Below are 24,267 nucleotides of genomic sequence, written 5' to 3' on the forward strand. Positions count from 1 at the left end.
TAGCACAGAGGTACCTGGTGGAGAAGACACATATAGAGAACAGGTGCAGTTAAAGTCCAAGAATGTTGAACGCCATCTCAGGATGAAAGAAAAATAATATTTTATTTGCTCTATATTTCTTGCTCTAGCACAATAAGCATTACAGTTTAAGTGGCTTCAATTTTCTGTGGCTCACGGACTATAAGATGCTGAAAGACTGCTTCTTACCTTCGATCTCCATTATGGGCTCAAATATTTCCTACTAATAAGACAACCACCACTATGGTTATGATTTACTAGTAGGGATAAATGTACTCCCACAAAGAACACTAACAATGGCTAGGGGTTGACATGATGAAGAACATGATACAACTGTAAACATGCATGGATGCTAAGTAATTCACTATAACTGATAAACAGTACTCTGGATTCTCAGACACTAGCTGAAAATAGAATGTCACTTCACCAAGATTTACCAACATGACTAGAGGTGAATTTTACCTAGGAACTGTAGGGCTGTAGCCCCCTAGTAAAATTCAACACCACCAGTGATTGCAGTAGCTTGCTGGAAGCACTATCTGCCAATCACATTCCGGACAGGCAGTCTTGGACTGCGATTTGCAAGTCGTGCTTCCAATGGGTAGCCACTGCTCTGCCTTTCTGCCATCTCTAATGCTTCTAAGGGCTGCAGCCAATTCAGTCCCTAGAAGCAGCACGGAAGAAGGGGATGGGGGTGTGCACATGTGCAAGTCTTATGCCGGGTACATACTAAAAAATGTGTGTACCCAGCAAGCTCTGTTGCAACGGGAATCGGTGGGGTGCCGACATTGGCAAGTGCATACACACTTGCCAATGTCGGCAGTGATGTAGCTGTGGCAGGGGGTCATGTCGACAGTTATGATGTTGACATGGATAAAATGATGACAACGAAAATGTTGAATTCTGTAAAATCTGTTTCTCCATTCATCAATAAACAGTGAAATGCTATCACTTATATCTTCTAATAAGATATTAGGAAGTTACTCCAAATTTTGGCCGAAATGTATTAAGCCTCATAAATTGATATGGTGTAGACGGATAAAGAGAGATAAATGACCAGCCAATCAGCTTCCTAACTGCCATGTCACAGGCTGTGTTTAAAAAAATTACAGGAGCTGGTTGGCTGGTACTTTAACACTCTATGGGTGGGATGTATTTGAATACATCGCCGCCCCTCACCGCCTACTGCAGCGATGCTAATCGCATATGTACCAACATAAGCGATTAACATCTCAATTCGGTGACAGAGACCCCCTGTGAGAAGGATTGCGGGGGGTCTCTGTGGGTTCTATCACCTCCCAGACCCAGGAGATGATATGTGCAGGGAGTCCCCAGGCTCCTCCTCCCTGCAGTCGGAAGGACAAATGGCTGTGCTGCGGGGGAGAAGAGGAGGGGGCCGCACCAGCTTCACGGAGGCATGGCTTACCACACATAGGTATGCTGGGGGGAGTCGTCGTTAGCGGCGCGGGGATGCGGCGGCTCTAAGAAGCCCATAGGCTTCTATGGGGTATCACCATCAAAAGATGGCTATACCCAAGGTGGCGAAAACCCGGCGGCCGGGGGTTAGTACATATGAAAATGTATTAAGCTTGTTAAAGCTTAATACATTTGGGCCTATAATTCCTCCCAAACTTCAACACTTATTGGAGCTGGTGGATTTGAGGTACGTGTTACACAGTTTGTTATGTGTTTACTGCTGTCTCTTAGTTGTACGCAGAGCAAACAAGGGAAAATAAATAAAACAGGTGTTGCTATAGGAACAGAGCTGCAGAGGATTAAGGCTGACTTGTGACAGGATATAGAAGTCTTGCCAATAGGATTCCTTAATTATACTAGCTAGAAAGCAAGCAGGGTGTCCTAAGTCAGATTCATGAAGCTAAAAACTATTTACTTGCATACAAGTCAGAAAAGGTCATTTACGTACAGCAAAATCTATCTACTCACAATGCTCATTTATGTACTGGTCCATCAGGAATCTTAAAGGCGCATACACACTTCCTGATCTTTGGATGCATCTAAAGGTGGGTATACACAATTGATCTGCAGATATATCTTATGGACGGATCGGGCAAGTGTGCTGTGCATACACACTGCCCGAACCGTCGGAGACTGACGTCACGTACACTTGCCCGCCCAGTTCAGCTGTCAATCACCGCCGGCCGCTGCAGCATGTGTACGGGCACATGCCAGAAGGGCCGATGGGCAGGTGGTCTGGTCCCACAGAGAGCCAGGAAGGGCGCGGCTCTCTGGTTTAGCTGCCGCCGGTCTCCATGGAAATGGGGGTAAGCCTCGAGTCCACACCCCCAGACTTGCGGCGCGCCCCTAGCAAGCGTCACCATAGAAATGGGGGTGTGCCACGAGTCCACGCCCCCTTGACTCGCGGCATGCCCCCATACACTGTGACGGCGCCCCCCTATGCTGTGCGCGCGCCCCTCTGCGACGTGTGCGCGCGTGTTCACAAATGCCCGGGCCGGAACGGAGGCCCAGTCCGTCGCTGATTGGGGGTATTCGCAAATATTGAGTACCACCCAGATGTATGTTAGGGGACCATACCAGTTCCTTGTTATCAACCATAAAAGCAGCCCCCATTGGTTTCTGTGGGGGCTGCTAAAATGACGAATTTCCCAAGCTCCAGAATGCTTTGCAGGTGTTTTTTGATACAACTGGGCAACACTTAATTCCTTATTGCCACGATAAACAACAATAAATAAATAAACCGGTATCGACCCAGCATATTGCCGTGTCGACACGGGTCACTGTGCTATGTGAAAGAGCCCATGGAGAATTCCTGGGTCGCCTGATCCAGTAATTCAACCCAGGTAATAAGAGGGGTTATTTCAGGGTTGAATACCGGGTCAGTAGCAGTGTAAATGGGTTGCCAAGTCGATGCGACCTGGTACCCATTCACAGCATAGGGAGATTCAGCGTGGAGATGAGCTCATCTCCCAGCGCCACCTCTGCCCCCGATGCCAGCTCCAACCCCCGCCACTATGGCAACGGGTCGGGAAGCCAGCTGTTAGGGTCCAATGCCGGATCCCACCCGAGAAGGACCCGTTTCCAATTCCCGGGTGGGACCCGGCATTGGAGATGTGAAAGCAGTATAAGAAATTAGAATTATCAGGATCAAACCCTGATAATTAATAATATATTTTAGTGCAAGAGTGGGTGCACAAGAATGCCAGCTTTGCATTTAAGAAGAAAGACGCTCTCCCAACTCTGGCTGCCTGTTTTATATTATTATTTACTAGTAGTCTTGTTTATGACAGGCATTTACCAGCTACATAGATGAAAGCAGCATTATGTGTATCCATCAAGATAACCACCACATTAAGACTGCACAGTATGAATAACACTTAAAAAATCTCCCAGAGAAGTAGCAGCTATTTTGACTGCCTTCATCTGCTTGTGTGGTTTTTCATGTATTACTACTGTGCTTGGCAACATGTATCATATCTACTATATAATTGTGTTTGGTATCCATCTAGTGGGAGTGCATTGGACAAACACTCGTACCCCTCCTGGTTAAGCGTTCTGAAAATCCAAGGGAAACGGACACCTACCTATACGTGACGCAAGCACAACCCCACAATACACCATGGCTCATGCGGGTCATGCGTGGGAGATCTGTCCTATTGCATGAATTATGATGTTTGGGCAGCTGAAATGCGGTACTTGTTAGAAGGCTCAAGCCTCGTAATACCCATCAAGCCATGCACTCTGCCCTAGTGCCTCCCACGTCCTGGCACCCAGAGCATGTGCCACGCATGCCCTACCGTCGTTATGCCACTGGTTGGCTGATACCAGTATATAGTGATCTTGATTGGTTTCTCTTGTAATATTTTACTTTATAAGCGGAGGATGTTTCATCCCTTCTTGCTTGTTGGTCAGAGCCTATAGCTAAGGCCTAGCTGTAGGCAGTCTAGGCATTTGCCTAGGGCATCCGAGCATGTCTAGGGGCATCCAATCATGTCCCTGCAGTATCTCATACTTGGAGGGACAGTCTGCAAACTAACTGTTACTTTCCAAATGTATTCAATCAGTACTTGTATACACTGCTATTTACATATGTCAAATAGAATACACACTGTCCCTTAAACTCCCTCTGACATGCTTGAATACCCCTTACTTGTGATACCTCAGACAGCAGAAGCCCAGTAACTGCAATTTCTGGACCTGTGACATTTCCACTGACTATATAAGGTTATTACTGGATGGCTCCTTATGATACCACATGTGTATTTTGGAAGACTGCTCCATATAAATCTGACATCACCTATACTGCTTGTGCACATGGGGGAGGGGGACCCTGCCATCCTATGTGTCCCTTATTCCTGTGCAAACCCCAGGGGTCTGCAGGGACATAACATGGGCAGTGTTCTCCCCACCATTTATTTCCTAGTCAGTCCATGCCATAAAATTCCCCTGCCATCCAGTACTGTAACGTGGCCAGTAAGTTGCGTTGCGCTATTTCTATGTGAAACATCAGTGCAGCCTGACTTTCGGACTCGCCAGACTGGAAGGCAAAGCATATCGCTCCCACAGTATAAAATAAAGGGCATGCAGTTACCGGGAGTAACAGAGAGCAGCAAACACACTGAACAGTGAAGAGAATGGACAGTTGCTACATGTTTGATACTGGTCTTTTTGTATAACCAGCAAGTGTGGCAGTATCTGGACATTGCTTCTATCTGTTTCCAATGAGCAAGTGAAAATAAAGGGTGACGGCATACCCTGTGAGGTCACATCCCGTGTACAGGTGCCTCTTTAACGGTCATGAGCGCAAGCACTGACCCACCCATCCTGCCACCCCTATTTCACAAAACACAGTCACGGATCCAGGGAGCTGCATGGGCGCACACACAGACTGCAAGCACACCTGCAAACAAAAGTAAGTTTTATAAAAAAAAGCTACTAGCATTACTAATGTGGGGCATATGTGTCAGGTGCATTACTGTATGAAATTATGTGTATTATGGGCATTATTAATGTGGGGCATATGTGTAAGGTGCATTAATGTGTGGCATTATGTGTATTTTGGGCATTACTAATGTGGGGCATATGTGTCAGGTGCATTACTGTATGAAATTACGTGTATTATGGGCAATATTAATGTGGGGCATATGTGTAAGGTGCATTACTGTGTGGCATTATGTGTATTATGGGCACTACTAATGTGGGGCATATGTGTAAGGTGCATTACTGTGTGGAATTATGTGTATTATGGGCATTACTAATGTGGCGCATATGTGTAAGGTGCATTACTGTGTGAAATTATGTGTATTATGGGCATTATTAATGTGGGGCATATGTGTAAGGTGCATTAATGTGTGGCATTATGTGTATTTTGGGCATTACTAATGTGGGGCATATGTGTCAGGTGCATTACTGTATGAAATTATGTGTATTATGGGCATTATTAATGTGGGGCATATGTGTAAGGTGCATTACTGTGTGGCATTATGTGTATGGGGGGTCATTCCAAGTTGTTCGCTCGCAAGCTGCTTTTAGCAGCTTTGCACACGCTAAGCCGCCGCCTACTGGGAGTGAATCTTAGCTTATCAAAATTGCGAACGAAAGATTCGCAATATTGAGAAAAGACTTCTCTGTGCAGTTTCTGAGTAGCTCGAGACTTACTCTTCCAGTGCGATCAGTTCAGTGCTTGTCGTTCCTGGTTTGACGTCACAAACACACCCAGCGTTCGCTCAGACACTCCTCCGTTTCTCCAGCCACTCCCGCGTTTTTCCCAGAAACGGTAGCGTTTTTTCAAACACTCCCATAAAACGGCCAGTTTCCGCCCAGAAACACCCACTTCCTGTCAATCACATTACGATCACCAGAACGAAGAAAAAACCTTGTAATGCCGTGAGTAAAATTCCTAACTGCATAGCAAATTTACTTGGCGCAGTCGCACTGCGGACATTGCGCATGCGCATTAGCGACTAATCGCTCCGTTGCGAGAAAAAAATAACGAGCGAACAACTCGGAATGACCCCCATTATGGGAACTACTAATGTGGGGCATATGTGTAAGGTGCATTACTGTATGGAATTATGTGTATTATGGGCACTACTAATGTGGCGCATATGTGTAAGGTGCATTACTGTGTGGCATTATATGTATTATGGGCATTACTAATGTGGGGCATATGTGTAAGGTTCATTACTGTGTGGAATTATGTGTATTATTGGCATTACTAATGTGGGGCATATGTGTAAGGTTCATTACTGTGTGGAATTATGTGTATTATGGGCATTACTAATGTGGGGCATATGTGTAAGGTTCATTACTGTGTGGAATTATGTGTATTATGGGCACTACTAATGTGGCGCATATGTGTAAGGTGCATTACTGTGTGGCATTATATGTATTATGTATTATGGGCATTACTAATGTGGGGCATATGTGTAAGGTTCATTACTGTGTGGAATTATGTGTATTATGGGCATTACTAATGTGGGGCATATGTGTAAGGTTCATTACTGTGTGGAATTATGTGTATTATGGGCATTACTAATGTGGGGCATATGTGTAAGGTGCATTATTGTGTGGAATTATGTGTATTATGGGCATTACTAATGTGGGGCATATGTGTCAGGTTCATTACTGTGTGGAATTATGTGTATTATGGGCATTACTAATGTGGGGCATATGTCTAAGGTGCATTACTGTGTGGAATTATGTGTATTATGGGCATTACTAATGTGGGGCATATGTGTAAGGTGCATTACTGTGTGGCATTATGTGTATTATGGACACTACTAATGTGGGGCATATGTGTCAGGTGCATTACTGTGTGGAATTATGTGTATTATGGGCATTACTGTGTGGCATTATGCAGGGTTGAACTGACCCTCAGGGTAACCCCCGGTGGGCCGCACTGCCTGAGTGTTGCTGGGTCAGATGCAGAACAAGTGGCGGTGCTAGGGGGCACTAGACAAAATTTTGCCTAGGGCATCAAATTGGCTAGGGCCAGTACTGTTGTTGGCAGCAGTCTCACAAACTTACAGCAACAACCTTTGTAACTGCCTGAGAAGCCAGCGTGCATTGGAATCCTCCTTTATTATGAACATTTTAATAACAGTTATCTATACAGTATAACACACACACATATTCTATATGTGCTTTACAGAGAATATTTGGCCAATTCAACTCTGTCAGAAGCCAATTAACCTACCAGTATGCTTTTGGTTTGTTTCCGTTTTAAAAAGTTTCTATTTATTTTAACACAGTGCTATAGCAATACTTTCCCTTTCATGCTTGCAAATTGCCTTAGTTATGTTAGTTGGGGAGTGGCATAGAACAGAAAGTGTTTTATGTGATTAAGGCCAGGACTCTGGCTGGGCTACTCAAGGACATCTATTTTTCCAATATAAGCCACTACAGTGTTGCTTTTATGATGTACTTTTGATCAGTGCCCTGTCGAAAGACGAACTTCCTCCCCAGTTTAAACTTTTTGGCAGAGTGTAGCAGGTTTTTGTCTACAACCTGTATGTAATATGCACCATTCATCGTCCCATCAATCTTGATAAGATAGCCAGTTTTACAGCCAGGGTTTTTCTCTTGACACTCTTCCATAAAGACTCTTTTGTGGAATGTTTAGGAGATTGTTGACCCTTGTACATAATCTTCCTTCACAGTCACTCATAGCTGTAACTCGTTTAATGTCACAGTTGCTGCCGCAGCAGTTTCTCTATTAAGTACTCTTCTTGTCCAACAATGTCTAGGGGTGGTCTGATATAAGCACTGTGGCCACAGTTACACTTCTGCCATTTTTATACAATTGAATGCACTGTCAGATGGAAAGTTTAATGCATGTGTCTTCTACCTTTCCTAGATCTGTGCTTCTCCATAATCATATCTTGGAATTTATGGGAATGCTCTTTGCGTCTTAGTGCTGTGATCTCACAATGAGGCTTATATAGAGTCAATATTTTTGTGTGTAAGATATGCAGTTTTGTATTGTGCACACACATATATCCATACAGTGCATCCGGAAAGTATTCACGGGGCTTCATGCTTGGTTTGTGCTCAGACATGCACTGTCAAGTGTGGGACCTTATATAGACAGGTATGTGCCTTTCCAAGTCATGTCCAATCAACTGAATTTACCACAGGTGGACTCCAATTAAGCTGTAGGAACATCTCAAGGATGATCAGTGCATACTTGCCTACCTGACCCTCTCCATGAGGGAGAAAATGCTCTGTTCCTGGACTTTCCTGGTAATGTATGATTGCCATCACCTGTGGTGAGCTAGTTAATTGATAAGAAAGGTGTTTCACCACAGGTGATGGCAATCATACATTACCAGGAAAGTCCAGGAACAGAGCATTTTCTCCCTCATGGAGAGGGTCAGGTAGGCAAGTATGCAGTACATGCAGACCATACTTTCCTACCTGGCCCTCTCCATGAGGGAGAAAATGCTCTGTTCCTGGACTTTCCTGGTAATGTATGATTGCCATCACCTGTGGTGAGCTAGTTAATTGATAAGAAAGGTGTTTCACCACAGGTGATGGCAATCATACATTACCAGGAAAGTCCAGGAACAGAGCATTTTCTCCCTCATGGAGAGGGTCAGGTAGGCAAGTATGGATCAGTGGAAACAGGATGCACCTGAGCTTAATTTTGAGCTACATGGCAAAGGCTGTGAATACTTATATACATGTGATTTCTTAGTTTTTTATTTTTAATAAATCTGCAAAAATCTTGAAAAAACTTTTTTCACATTGTCATTATGGGGTATTGTGTGTAGAATTTTGAGGGGAAAAATTAAATGTATTCCATTTTGGAATAAGGCTGTAACATAACAAAATGTGGAAAAAGTGAAGCGCAGTGAATGCTTTCAGTATGCACTGTATATGGATCTTTTGTATTGTAGTGATGTGACGAATTGTGCTTTGAGAGGCGGAACAGGGGTAAAATATTGTGTCATTATGACCCCACCCCCTGCATGACAAAGATGTGATTTGTATCATTGTGAGCAGGGTGCAGGGCCACATTCATGCCAACACGGTATAAAGCCACAATTTGTGTTATTAAGGCATCAGTGTACTTTGGATGGCTTCCAGTTGTCCAAAAACAAGAGATGAGCAGGCTCGGTTCTCTGAAAACTGAGCCCACCAGAACTTCAAGGATCAGACGGAATCTGAGCCGTGGCTCAGGTTTTCCCGCCAGACTCGGATTCCAAAACAAGGCCAAACGTCATCTTCTCGTGTTTTTTGGATTCGATATACTGTAAGTCCATCCTGTGGTGAATCTGCCACCATTTCACATGGGAACGCTGAAGGGGAGGAACCTGTAAAAGATTAAAGCGAGTTAACCTAATATACTGGCCAAGCTAGATAGGCAGTTAGCAAAACTAGATAGATAGATAGATAGATAGATAGATAGATAGATAGATAGATAGATAGATAGATAGGCAGTTAGCAAAACATTATTTTTTATTTTTATTTGTTATAGTGCAGGAAGGAACATCTATATATTACTTGCATTTTGGCTAAGTATGTCCAGGGTCGAAATGGCCCACAGGGGTACAGGGGAAACCACCGGTGGGCCCCACTGCCTGAGGGCCCACTCCTTCCTCTCGGGATTAGGTTCCAGACTGTGCACATGTATTATACTTGGTAGATATGTTGCATTACACTGCACAAGACTATTATGCATTTCTAGCCTCTGTGGAGGCTGGCCACACCCCCTTTATAGGCTGGCCACACCCCTAAATATGGGACCCTATCACTGCATACCCCCGGTGGGCCCTTCATACCCCAGTCCGACACTGAGTATGTCACACCTAACTGCAGCACCTTGGTGCACAGCACACTGTTGGTTTTTGTTGTCACTACCAGGTCCTCCTAATACAGTGGCAGCATTAACCCTTGATGCACAGTACACAGTGGTGTTCTTTTGTCACTGCCTGGAGTGCAGCCCAGAGGTCCTAATACAGGGGCATCATTAACCATTGGTATGCAGTGTACACTGGTGTTTATTTTTATTGTCACTGTGCACAGAGAACACTGTTTTTTTGTCACTGCCCGGAGTGCTGCCCAAAGGTTCTAATACAGGGGCAGCATTAACCCAAGGCGCACAGTGCAAAGTGGTGTTTTTTTTGTCATGCCCACAGTGCAGCATTAACCCTTTAGTGGTGCATAATTATATAAGCACAATGATTTGCAGCAGTGTGTCAAAAAAATATATATTTATAAAACAAAAAACAAAAAATTGTGTGTGTTCAGGACCAGGCCATGCCTTACTGCATTAATAAATATAAGCACTGTGAGTCTACAGTGTGAGTTGTCATTAGTGAAAAAAGTAAAAACAAAAAAGATGTTTTTATTTATTTTGTACAACTTGTGTGTGTTCAATAATGCTCAGTAGAGATGAGCGGGTTCAATTCATCGAGATCCGAACCCCCCCCCCCCCCCCCTCCCGAACTTCACGTGGTTTACACGGGTCCGAGGCAGCCTCGGTTCTTCTCGCCTAACACACAAAACCCGAACGGGGGAAACGTCATCATCCCGCTGTCGGATTCTCGCGAGATTCGGATTCCATATAAAGACCCGCGCGTCGCCGCCATTTTCACTCGTGCATTGTTGAGATAGAGAGAGGACGTGGCTACGTTCTAAATAGCCCAATATCAGCAAATCTCAGCTCAATATCTGTGCTCAGTATCAGTGGTGCATTTTGGAGACCAGTATATGGTATTACAGTACAGTTGTCCAGTGCTGTTCTCGCTGCCCAGTGTCACTTAGTTCTATTATCCTGAACAGTGCACAGTGTATCTGTGCTCATTATTATCATTGCTGCATTGTGGTGACCACTGACCAGTATATGGTAGTACAGTACAGTAGTCCAGTGCTGTTCTCGCTGCCCAGTGTCACTCAGTTCTATTATCCTGCACAGTGCACAGTGTATCTGTGCTCATTATTATCATTGCTGCATTGTGGTGACCACTGACCAGTATATGGTAGTACAGTACAGTAGTCCAGTGCTGTTCTCGCTGCCCAGTGTCACTCAGTTCTATTATCCTGAACAGTGCATAGTGTATCTGTGCTCATTATTATCATTGCTGCATTGTGGTGACCACTGACCAGAATATGGTAGTACAGTACAGTAGTCCAGTACTGTTCTCGCTGCCCAGTGTCACTCAGTTCTATTATCCTGAACAGTGCACAGTGTATCTGTGCTCATTATTACCATTGCTGCATTGTGGTGACCACTGACCAGTATATGGTAGTACAGTACAGTTGTCCAGTGCTGTTCTCGCTGCCCAGTGTCACTCAGTTCTATTATCCTCAACAGTGCACAGTGCATCTGTGCTCATTATTATCATTGCTGCATTGTGGCGACCACTGACCAGTATATAGTAGTACAGTACAGTTGTCCAGTGCTGTTCTCGCTGCCCAGTGTCAGTTCTATTATCCTGAACAGTGCATAGTGTATCTGTGCTCATTATTATAATTGCTGCATTGTGGTGACCACTGACCAGTATATGGTAGTACAGTACAGTAGTCCAGTGCTGTTCTCGCTGCCCAGTGTCAGTTCTATTATCCTGAACAGTGCATAGTGTATCTGTGCTAATTTTTATAATTGCTGCATGGTGGTGACCACTGACCAGTATATGGTAGTACAGTACAGTAGTCCAGTGCTGTTCTCGCTGCCCAGTGTCAGTTCTATTATCCTGAACAGTGCACATTGTATCTGTGCTCATTATTATCAGTGCTGCATTGTGGTGACTAAAAGTCCAGTGTCTTGTGCTGCATCTTGCTACTGTAGGGTGCTGTGGTAGTGTCCTGTCACTGTGCATAGGTCATCATCATTCCAGTCACAGTGGTATCTGGTATCTATCTAGTGGTATCTAATTCCAGACATTACTGCCATATAATTCCAAATATATTACTGGCATATAATTCCACACATTAAAAAATGGACAACAAAAATGTGGAGGGTAAAATAGGGAAAGATCAAGATCCACTTCCACCTAGTGTTGAAGCTGCTGCCACTAGTCATGGCAGAGACGATTCAATGCCATCAACGTCGTCTGCCAAGGCCGATGCCCAATGTCATAGTAGAGAGCATGTAAAATCCAAAAAATAAAAGTTCAGTAAAATGACCCAAAAATCAAAATTGAAAGCGTCTGATGAGAAGCGTAAACTTGCCAATATGCCATTTACGGCACGGAGTGGCAAGGAACGGCTGAGGCCCTGGCCTATGTTCATGGCTAGTGGTTCAGATTCACATGAGGATGGAAGCACTCATCCTCTCGCTAGAAAACTGCGGTGCCACTCCTAGATGGGCCAGGTGTTTGTGTCGGCCACTTGTGTCGCTTAGCTTAGTCACACAGCTACCTCATTGCGGCTCTTTTTTTCTTTGCATCATGTGCTGTTTGGGGACTATTTTTTTGAAGTGCCATCCTGTCTGACACTGCAGTGCCACTCCTAGATGGGCCAGGTGTTTGTGTCGGCCACTTGTGTCGCTTAGCTTAGTCACACAGCGACCTTGGTGCGCCTCTTTTTTTCTTTGCATCATGTGCTGTTTGGGGACTATTTTTTTGAAGTGCCATCCTGCATAACACTGCAGTGCCACTCCTAGATGGGCCAGGTGTTTGTGTCGGCCACTTGGGTCGCTTAGCTTAGTCACACAGCGACCTTGGTGCGCCTCTTTTTTTCTTTGCATCATGTGCTGTTTGGGGACTATTTTTTAAATCTGCCATCCTGTCTGACTGCAGTGCCACTCCTAGATGGGCCAGGTGTTTGTGTCGGCCACTTGGGTCGCTTAGCTTAGTCACACAGCTACCTCATTGCGCCTCTTTTTTTCTTTGCATCATGTGCTGTTTGGGGACTATTTTTTTGAAGTGCCATCCTGTCTTACACTGCAGTGCCACTCCTAGATGGGCCAGGTGTTTCGGCCACTTGTGTCGCTTAGCTTAGTCACACAGCGACCTTGGTGCGCCTCTTTTTTTGTTTGCATCATGTGCTGTTTGGGGACTATTTTTTTGAAGTGCCATCCTGCCTGACACTGCAGTGCCACTCCTAGATGGGCCAGGTGTTTGTGTCGGCCACTTGGGTCGCTTAGCTTAGTCACACAGCGACCTTGGTGCACCTCTTTTTTTCTTTGCATCATGTGCTGTTTGGGGACAATTTTTTTGAAGTGCCATCCTGCCTGACACTGCAGTGCCACTCCTAGATGGGCCAGGTGTTTGTGTCGGCCACTTTTGTCGCTTAGCTTAGCCATCCAGCGACCTCTGTGCAAATTTTAGGACTACAAATAATATTGTGAGGTGTTCAGAATAGACTGAAAATGAGTGTAAATTATGGTTATTGAGGTTAATAATACTATGGGATCAAAATGACCCCCAAATGATTTAAGCTGTTTTTGAGAGTTTTTTGTAAAAAAATACCCGAATCCAAAACACACCCGAATCCGACAAAAAAATTTCAGGGAGGTTTTGCCAAAATGCGTCCGAATCCAAAACACGGCCGCGGAACCGAATCCAAAACCAAAACACAAAACCCGAAAAATTTCCAGTGCACATCACTAATATTGAGGTGATACAAGTAAAACTGTCATCCTTTATACAGGCTTCATGTAGAGATGAGCGGGTTCGGTTCCTCGGAATCCGAACCTGCCCGAACTTCAGGTTTTTTTACACGGGTCCGAGCGACTCGGATCTTCCCGCCTTGCTCGGTTAACCCGAGCGCGCCCGAACGTCATCATCACGCTGTCGGATTCTCGCGAGGCTCGGATTCTATCGCGAGACTCGGATTCTATATAAGGAGCCGCGCGTCGCCGCCATTTTCACACGTGCATTGAGATTCATAGGGAGAGGACGTGGCTGGCGTCCTCTCCGTTTATAGAGATTCGAGAAGAGAGTGAGAGAGAGAGAGACACAGTAGTAATTTTGGGGAGCATTAGGAGGAGTACTACTACTACTAGTACTTGCTGAAGTGATAAAGATAGTGTGACTGTATTATCTGACTTGTGGGGGAGACACTGACAGTGGGGAGCAGTTTGAGTCTGAGAGCAGGACTCAGGACTCAGGAGTACATATAACGTACAGTGCACACTTTTGCTGCCAGAGTGCCACACTGCCATTGTTTGTGACCACACTGACCACCAGTATAATATATATTGTGATTGTCTGCTTAGGACTCAGGAGTACTACTTGCAAGTTGCTGATAGTGTGACCAGTGACCTGACCACCAGTTTAATAATCACCACCAGTTTATGAGTTTAATATATATATATATAATTGTATATAATATATATATAATATTGTATACCACCTAGCACCTACCCGTGTTTTTTTTTTTTTTCTTTCTTCTTTATACATACTACTATAGTAGCTTACTGTAGCAGTCTGCGGTGCTGCTGAGCTGACAGTGTCCAGCAGGTCCGTCATCAGTCATTACATAATAAATATATATACCTGTCCGGCTGCAGTACTAGTGATATTATATAATTATATATATATATATATATATATATATATATATTGATTTCATCTCATTATCATCCAGTCTATATTATCAGCAGACACAGTACGTTAGTCCACGGCTGTAGCTACCTCTGTGTCGGCACTCGGCAGTCCATCCATAATTGTATACCACCTACCCGTGGTTTTTTTTTTTCTTTCTTCTTTATACATACTACTATAGTAGCTTACTGTAGCAGTCTGCGGTGCTGCTGAGCTGACAGTGTCCAGCAGGTCCGTCATCAGTCATTACATAATAAATATATATACCTGTCCGGCTGCAGTACTAGTGTGATATTATATATATATATATTGACTTCATCTCATTATCATCCAGTCTATATTAGCAGCAGACACAGTACGGTAGTCCACGGCTGTAGCTACCTCTGTGTCGGCAGTCGCTCGTCCATCCATAATTGTATACCACCTACCCGTGGTTTTTTTTTTTCTTTCTTCTTTATACATACTACTATAGTAGCTTACTGTAGCAGTCTGCGGTGCTGCTGAGCTGACAGTGTCCAGCAGGTCCGTCATCAGTCATTACATAATAAATATATATACCTGTCCGGCTGCAGTACTAGTGATATTATATATACATATATATTGATTTCATCTCATTATCATCCAGTCTATATTATCAGCAGACACAGTACAGTAGTCCACGGCTGTAGCTACCTCTGTGTCGGCACTCGGCAGTCCATCCATAATTGTATACCACCTACCCGTGGTTTTTTTTTTCTTTCTTCTTTATACATACTACTATAGTAGCTTACTGTAGCAGTCTGCGGTGCTGCTGAGCTGACAGTGTCCAGCAGGTCCGTCATCAGTCATTACATAATAAATATATATACCTGTCCGGCTGCAGTACTAGTGATATTATATATACATATATATTGATTTCATCTCATTATCATCCAGTCTATATTATCAGCAGACACAGTACGGTAGTCCACGGCTGTAGCTACCTCTGTGTCGGCACTCGGCAGTCCATCCATAATTGTATACCACCTACCCGTGGTTTTTTCTTTTCTTTCTTCTTTATACATACTACTATAGTAGCTTACTGTAGCAGTCTGCGGTGCTGCTGAGCTGACAGTGTCCAGCAGGTCCGTCATCAGTCATTACATAATAAATATATATACCTGTCCGGCTGCAGTACTAGTGATATTATATATACATATATATTGATTTCATCTCATTATCATCCAGTCTATATTATCAGCAGACACAGTACGGTAGTCCACGGCTGTAGCTACCTCTGTGTAGGCACTCGGCAGTCCATCCATAATTGTATACCACCTACCCGTGTTTTTTTTTTTTCTTTCTTCTTTATACATACTACTATAGTAGCTTACTGTAGCAGTCTGCGGTGCTGCTGAGCTGACAGTGTCCAGCAGGTCCGTCATCAGTCATTACATAATAAATATATATACCTGTCCGGCTGCAGTACTAGTGATATTATATATACATATATATTGATTTCATCTCATTATCATCCAGTCTATATTAGCAGCAGACACAGTACGGTAGTCCACGGCTGTAGCTACCTCTGTGTCGGCACTCGGCAGTCCATCCATAAGTATACTAGTATCCATCCATCTCCATTGTTTACCTGAGGTGCCTTTTAGTTGTGCCTATTAAAATATGGAGAACAAAAATGTTGAGGTTCCAAATGATAAAGCTAAATATTTATCTTATATAACACCCTTTATGAGGTCTAAGAACACTGTACGCTATTCACGTATGGAGTACCGTAAGGGTACGCACGTTGCGTAACAATCGCTTAGCCGTGGTCGAGACGCTCAAGCGTCACGTTCGCTCACGGCCAAGAGATCACAGGCAGGCACGCTATTGGCTGCTGACTAACGTAATGATTCGCTATAGCGTAGCGGACGCTCGGGACCACGAGGAGATCACCAGCGGCGCTGACGCTCACAATGTTAAACCTTTATATCTAAACCATAAATAATGTAATATGCAGTAAAACCTTAGTGTAGAGATAGGGTGTAGATGCAACACAGTGTAACCTTATTAACTTAAAAGCTGTTCGAGCGTCACCGACGCTCTGAGAATACTTAACACTATAAGAAATACACAGATACCGTGCTTAGGGTCTAACGCCTTATATGAATGTTATTACTTGCAAAAAGAATAATACAATACAAGTCACACACTACAATATAACATAGACTAACTAACCAGATAACTACACAGGAAATACAATATAATACAATTACGTTTGCAGGAAAATTAAGAGAGAAAGGGGAGAAGAGAGAGAGAGAGAAATGGCCCACAATAACAAGAAATACAATATGATTGCGGAGAAAAACTTACGCACAAAGGGGAACGATCGCATGCGCCTCTGGACATCCAGCTCCCGATTATCAGCAATGAGAACCGTTGAAGAGTGAGCTGGATGTGATCGGCTTGTCTATTTATGCCCCACACACAATACGATTCAATGGTCCCTACAATCTCATTGTTCATTGGACACAGGAATTCCTCCTCGCATTATAACAAAAGGTCATAGGTTGATTCATACAGGTGGGCTGTGACAATTTCCAACTGCTCAGGTGGGTGGGAAACTAGGTTTCCCGCCGCATGGATAAGTAAGTGCAAATAATAGTAAATGGACATAAACTTCTTATGTCCATAACTATTCGCACGAGCGATTAATTCGCTTCAAACCAACACCGGAATATTGCTAATTAAATACTCTTCCGATGGATACTAAACACCACTGTATTACTCCTGTCTGACCCTTCGTATCAAACAAAGAGGGATTTCTCCGTCCATGAACATTCTACATTAACCAAACTTTCAGATTCTATCAAAGGGACCATAATCTACAAAATACATTATATGGTGAAAATATGTAACGAAAGAGTCGCCCGCTAGACGCATACAATCTCTACCGTAAATGCGCATACCGTGCGCCTGCGGGTGCCCGCAACAGCGAATATGCACACGCACGGGAGAGTGCACGCATGCGCAGCAGGGACACATATGAGGTGCAAATATGGCAGTGTGCATCGTGATATTTTTCTGACTTTGACAGTCCACCCTTTGGCAGTCAACAATAACTGCCACTTCCTAAAACATTTCAAAAAGAGAAAAATATATGTCAGGGGTTAATACATTTCCATGGTTGGGTAAGGGAGGAGAGAGGAGAAGGTGTGAAGAGGGTATGACCTAGTGAGATAGCAGAAGCATGTGTGTATGAATCCGTGTTTGGGGGTTATGTATCATCGTGCCATACGTGTTTTAAATCAAGCTTCGAGGTATTGCGAAGTATACATTTGAATTCCTTCTTATCCCGTGGTACGGGTCTGTGGATGGGCTGTCAAACTTTACCGAGCTCTTTTCGGATTTTGGTTGCAACAAAATGGGGAGCACATTTTAGTTGATGATACATGAATGGGGGAATATGTGATTGCTGATATCTGTGCCTGTATTCCCTATCGACTATGTGTGTAATTACCTGAAGGTTGTAGAGATGAAGAAAAGACATAATTACGGTAAATGCAGTGGTATTCTATGTCAGGTTAATGAACATTTGTCGGTTGAAGTCTTGTTCGGTGTCTGTTGAATGCAGTCTTCTTTGTGCTTTTGCCAAAAGGCGTGTGGGCAAAAAGCTTTGTCAATGTCCATAGGCTTACAAAAGTGTTGGGCTAGCGTAATTTTAAAATTTCTAGGGAAACTGGGGGTCTATGGCATTGTTCATCAAAATCTGTGTATAGGTTGTCAAAACTTCTTCTATAATCCATCAGTTGTCTGTATACAGGATCATCAAATTCCTCGTCAAACGTAGGTCTTTTTACCTTGGAAAAAAACAGAAAAACAGGTGAAAGAAACGGACCGTAGAAATCGCATTTTCATCACATCATTGTTTCTACATTTGGGTCATAAATCAAATCCATTGGAATTACAATTTCTTCACTCCTTAAACTCATCACCCTGGTACTTCGTTTGCACTTCATTAAAGCCTGACCGCATCTAAATATCAAGCCAATGGATATGACAACACCTAAGATATATAGAAGAAACTTCCCAACATCCATTATGACTCCTTGAGCCCATTCTCCTAAACCAGAGAAACAATTTCGCGGGTTCAACCATGACACCCAACCAGTCAGCTCATTACCTACAGCAGCAAGAGTGAGATTGTGTCTCCTGCGAAATTCCCACTTCAGTTGGAGAATATCGTCCATCTTTTGGTCTATGACCTCGACCGGGTCCTCGGTACTATTCGTTATATATGTGCAGCATTTCACGCCGTACTGCGTTGCCAGTGTGACACAATATCCGCCTGTCACTGCTGTGAGATAATTAAGAACCATTCTATGCTGGACCAGTTCTGTTTTATAAGCTTGAAGTTCTCTTCCAGTATACCTAAACGTGTCATCATACATTTCTGTGATATTGTCTAGCAAATTTGCAAGCGCAGATATGTATTTATAATTCAACACTCCTCTGGCGGTGCGAGTGATGTCTAACGCGATTAGAAACTGAATCCCGGTGGATTCATGGATCATGTCAGAGGCCGGATGCTCTGTTCTTTCTATCAGGTGCCGTTTAACTACGTGCTCGTAGTGGGTGTGAGTATAAGGAGCTTGGGCAACACGGTGAATATCTTTCATTTTGGCATGTGATACAGTCATTACTTCAGGCAGTACTTTTCCAATATAACATAATCCTACAGAGTTTGGGGCAAGCCACTTATACGCCTTCCTCCCGCATGTGAAATATGCATCATCGGGGAGAACATATGGGACGGAGTAGGACATAACCATATTACACATCTTCCATGTGAAATCTCCTAACCCTAATGCTCCCATCTGTTTAGTACACGTATCAGTTTGTACGATATGTGCGCAGTATCCTGGTGATACCTCTCCAACTCTCGTAATCCTACTTCCTAGGGTATACCTATATCGGAAAGATTTTTCTCTACTGACTATGTGGCGTATAAGCTCTGTATCTGTCGGCATTCTATCTGCTCTATAAGAAAAGGTCATGGTTTGGTTACTCCATGACACTTCCCAATTTCCCGTCTTTCGGGGATTGGTAATGTTAAAACATATTAGGGATCTATCCACATGATATTGGTGGAGCTTCAAACTAGGAGGACTGGAGATATTAAACCTCCTGTCCACCGGTCTCCCACCCTTTAGCTCAAGTACCTCCCCTATCGTTAAAGGAAATGGTACTAGTCCTGATTTGCTATGACCTTGAGGTACTTGAGAGCATACCCAACAATCTGTTTGATTCAACACACTACCCACTAAGGAGTGATAGTCACTCAAGGGGTGCCGGTCCATGTGGATATTAAAACTGGATTGGCATTTCTTGATGCACCCATCCTCAACCACATTGTCACAGAGCCTACAGATACAGTTTTCTTCAGCTAACAATCCTTCACAATTCCTTCTATTGTCAATGTTATCGGATCGTTTTCTGATACTCGCCTTTACTTGTTGATTAGGTTGCTCTTGGAAAACTACGCCTCCATCTTTGTCATCAGAACCCATTCCAGAACCTTTCTCGACCTCCATGGTACTCTCGCCGGAACAGACTGCTCTGGTCAACATCATGGTCAACAGGAAAATCCGGATCACAGTCTCTTGGGGCAAGTCCATCTTATAGGAGGAAACGAAGAAGAATGAGAAGGGGGAAAAAATAATTGAGGGAGAGGGGATGGGAAGTGGAGAAAAACAATAAAAGGGAACAGGGAATCGACAACTGCTTTTGATCTTGTGATTTTCAATGCTCAGGTGCCGCCTCAGTCCTCCTGGAACAGACACTCCAGTGATACAACTTCCTCTACCGTCTGTTCCTTATCACGGGACCTCTCTGGATCAGCAACCTTCTTGCAATGGGACGAATGAACCCAAGTCTCTCTCTCGGCAACTTTCAATGCTGTAGTGCTAGTCAATAAGACTTGGTATGGTCCTTCCCATCTGTCAATAAGGCAACCTGAGCATAGAAAATTCCGTATCATTACATAATCCCCAGGTTCAATGTCATGACAATTACTATCTGGTAAATCAGGAATCACCAACTTCAAATTATCATTTTGATTCCTTAGCTGTTTACTCATGTTAATCAAGTATTTTACAGTCACTTCATTGTTACACTTCAAATCATCCTGAGGGTTAATCATAACATGCGGTTGTCGACCAAACAAGATTTCAAAGGGAGACAGATTAAGAGGGGACCTGGGAGTGGTTCTGATGCTGTACAGTACAATGGGTAAAGCTTCTGGCCATGTCAATCCTGTCTCTGCCATAACTTTGCTCAGTTTATTTTTAATAGTGCTGTTCACTCTTTCCACCTTCGCACTCGCCTGTGGACGGTATGGAGTGTGCAGCTTCCTATCAATTCCCATCAACTTACACATTCCTTGAAAGACATCACCTGTAAAATGGGTACCCCTATCACTTTCGATAATTCTAGGGATACCATATCTACATACAAATTCCTGCACAATTTTCTTAGCAGTAAACATAGCGGTATTTGTGGCCGCAGGAAATGCTTCGACCCAATTTGAAAAAACATCTATACAAACAAGTACATATTTCAAATTTCGACAAGGGGGTAATTGAATGAAGTCAATCTGTATTACCTGGAAAGGACCGCCTGCAGGTGGGATATGAGATGGTTCTGTTGGTATTGCCTTTCCGATATTCTTTCTCAAGCATGTAAGGCATGACATTGCTCTCTTACCTGCATGAGATGAGAATCCTGGGGCGCACCAATATGCTCTTACCAACTTGCACATTCCTTCCTTGCCCAGATGAGTCAGCCCGTGAGCTGCCTCAGCTAAACATGGAAGATATGCTCTGGGGGCCACCGGTTTACCATGTCCATCCGTCCAGAGTCCTGAGGACTCCTGGCCATATCCCTTTGCCTTCCAGACTGCCTTTTCCTGTGTGGAACACAAATTTTGCATTTCACACAACTTCTGTGTGTTGATGGTATTAAATACCATCAGTTGTGTGGTGTCTGTCTGTCTGGGGGTACCAGCTGCTAACTTAGCAGCTTCGTCTGCTCGGCTGTTACCAAGTGATACTGGATCTTGACTATATGTGTGTGCTTTACACTTGATAACAGCCACTCTGTCGGGTTCCTGTATCGCTGTTAGAAGCCTTTTAATGTGAGCTGCATGCGCTACCGGTGTACCAGCTGCCGTCATGAAATTTCTGAGGCGCCATAGGGCTCCGAAATCATGGACTACCCCGAATGCGTATCTAGAGTCGGTGTAGATATTGGCTGATTTGCCCTTAGCCAATTCACATGCTCTGGTTAGGGCGACCAGTTCAGCAACCTGGGCTGAGTGAGGTGGGCCTAGCGGTTCTGCTTCTATGGTGCCTTGGTCATCTACGACTGCGTATCCAGTACACAAGTCTCCCGAGTCTGACTGTCTGTGACAACTACCGTCCGTGTAGAAAGTTAGATCTACATCTTCCAGTGGGTTGTCACTGATGTCAGGCCTTGCGGTAAAATTTTGGGTCAAATATTCCATACAATCATGTGTGTCCTCCTTTGTATTAAATTCTCCTTCCCCACCACTCTCATCCTCCACCCTTTGTGCCTGTCCAGGCACACCTGGGAGATATGTTGCAGGATTTAATGCACTGCATCTCCTTATGGTGATGTTTACGGGGGCCATTAGTGCCAATTCCCATCTTGTAAACCGCGCTGATGAGACGTGCCTGGTTTGGGCAGAATTTAGCAAGGCTGACACTGCATGTGGTGTATGAATTGTGAGGTTGTGACCTAGCACTACATCTTCGCTTTTCGTTACTAGCAATGCTATCGCAGCAATGCTTTGCAAACATGTGGGGAGGGATCGCGCTACCGTATCTAGCTGAGCGCTGTAGTATGCTACCGGCCTGCTGGCATCACCGTGCTTTTGGGTTAGGACGCCTGCCGCGCAACCAGCACTTTCTGTTCCGTACAGCTCAAAGGGTTTCCCATAGTCTGGCATACCTAATGCTGGTGCCTGCGTTAGGCACTGTTTAAGTCTCTCAAATGCCATCTCGGACTCGTCTGTATGCGAAATCCGATCAGGTTTGTTTGAGGAGACCATCTCCTGCAAAGGTAACGCTAGAATGGAAAATCCTGGGATCCAGTTACGGCAATACCCACACATTCCTAAAAATGTTCTGATCTGTTGCTGGGTTTGTGGCAGAGTCATGTCTCTAATTGCTTGAATTCTATCAGCGGTCAGGTGTCTCAGTCCTTGTGTTAGACAGTGTCCCAAATATTTTACCTTAGTTTGGCATAATTGTAACTTGTCTTTGGAAACCTTGTGTCCTGTGTCTGAAAGATGAAACAGGAGCTGTTTCGTTTCTTTCAGGGATGCTTCCAATGAATCAGAACACAGTAGTAGATCATCCACGTACTGTATTAATACTGATCCACTCTCTGGTTGGAAAGACTGTAAACAATCATGCAAAGCCTGGGAAAATATACTTGGACTGTCTATGAAACCTTGTGGTAATCGAGTCCATGTGTATTGGACTCCTCTGTATGTAAATGCAAACAAGTATTGGCTGTCAGGGTGCAGAGGTACCGAAAAGAAAGCGGAGCAGAGGTCAATAACAGTGAAAAATTTCGCAGTGGGAGGGATTTGCATAAGGATGACAGCTGGATTTGGCACTACGGGGAACTGACTCTCAACTATTTTGTTAATCCCCCTTAGATCCTGCACTAGCCTGTAACCCCTCCCCCCACTCTTTTTAACAGGGAAGATGGGACTATTGGCAGTGCTGGACGTTCTTACCAGAATGCCCTGTTGTAGCAAGCGCTCTATTACGGGATACACTCCTAACTCCACCTCTGGCTTCAGAGGGTACTGTGGGATTTTTGGAGCTATCCTACCATCTTTTACTTGTACAACTACCGGAGCTACGTTTGCCATTAATCCAGTGTCCTGTCCATCTTTAGTCCAAAGTGACTCTGGTATCTGGGATGTCATTTCTTCTACTTGGGATGGAGTCCTATTTGTCATAATGGTATGTGACATTAATTTTGATGGGGAGTCTAACATGTCTCGCACTTCCTGAGCGTGATTCTCAGGTATGTCCAAGAATACACCTTCAGGAGTACAATAAATGACGCACCCCATTTTACACAATAAGTCTCTTCCCAGGAGATTAGTCGGTGCCGATGCAGCCAGCAAAAAGGAATGCTTGGTATGTAAAGGCCCTATTGTAATCTCGGCTGGTTTGCTAACAGGGTAGTGCTGGACTACTCCCGTTACTCCTATGGCTGGAATTGTCTTACCAGTGGTTCTCATGCCCACTGTCGAATTTATCACTGATTTGGCCGCCCCCGTATCTACAAGAAAGTTTAACGTTTTACCAGCTACATCAATTGCAATTTCGGGTTCACTTCCAAGACTTGCAATCAATTTTACTGGCTGGAGATTACAGGTATGGCCACAACCCTATTGGGTATGGTGACCTCCCTGAATCCCGCTGGCAGCAACTACTTGTGAGGGAGTTAGCTGGGAACTACCAGAGGCGTGCCAGTCTCTGTTCGGGGGGTATCTTTTTGTTTCCCCTGTATGTGGCTCATAACTCCGTCTCTGCGGACCTTGCTCCCAATGTCGTGTGTCGTGTCGTTGTCTAGGGGGTTGGTATGATCTTTGCGAATTTTTCGCTCTACAGTCTCGTGCTATGTGTCCCTGTTTATGACAAAAATAACATGTTACCACATTTGACTTACCCACAGGGTTTGGTGATATAAACACAGGCTGTTTTGTGGTCAGGGC

This window comes from Pseudophryne corroboree, chromosome 3 (genome assembly GCF_028390025.1).
Source record: "Pseudophryne corroboree isolate aPseCor3 chromosome 3, aPseCor3.hap2, whole genome shotgun sequence".
NCBI lineage: Eukaryota > Metazoa > Chordata > Amphibia > Anura > Myobatrachidae > Pseudophryne > Pseudophryne corroboree.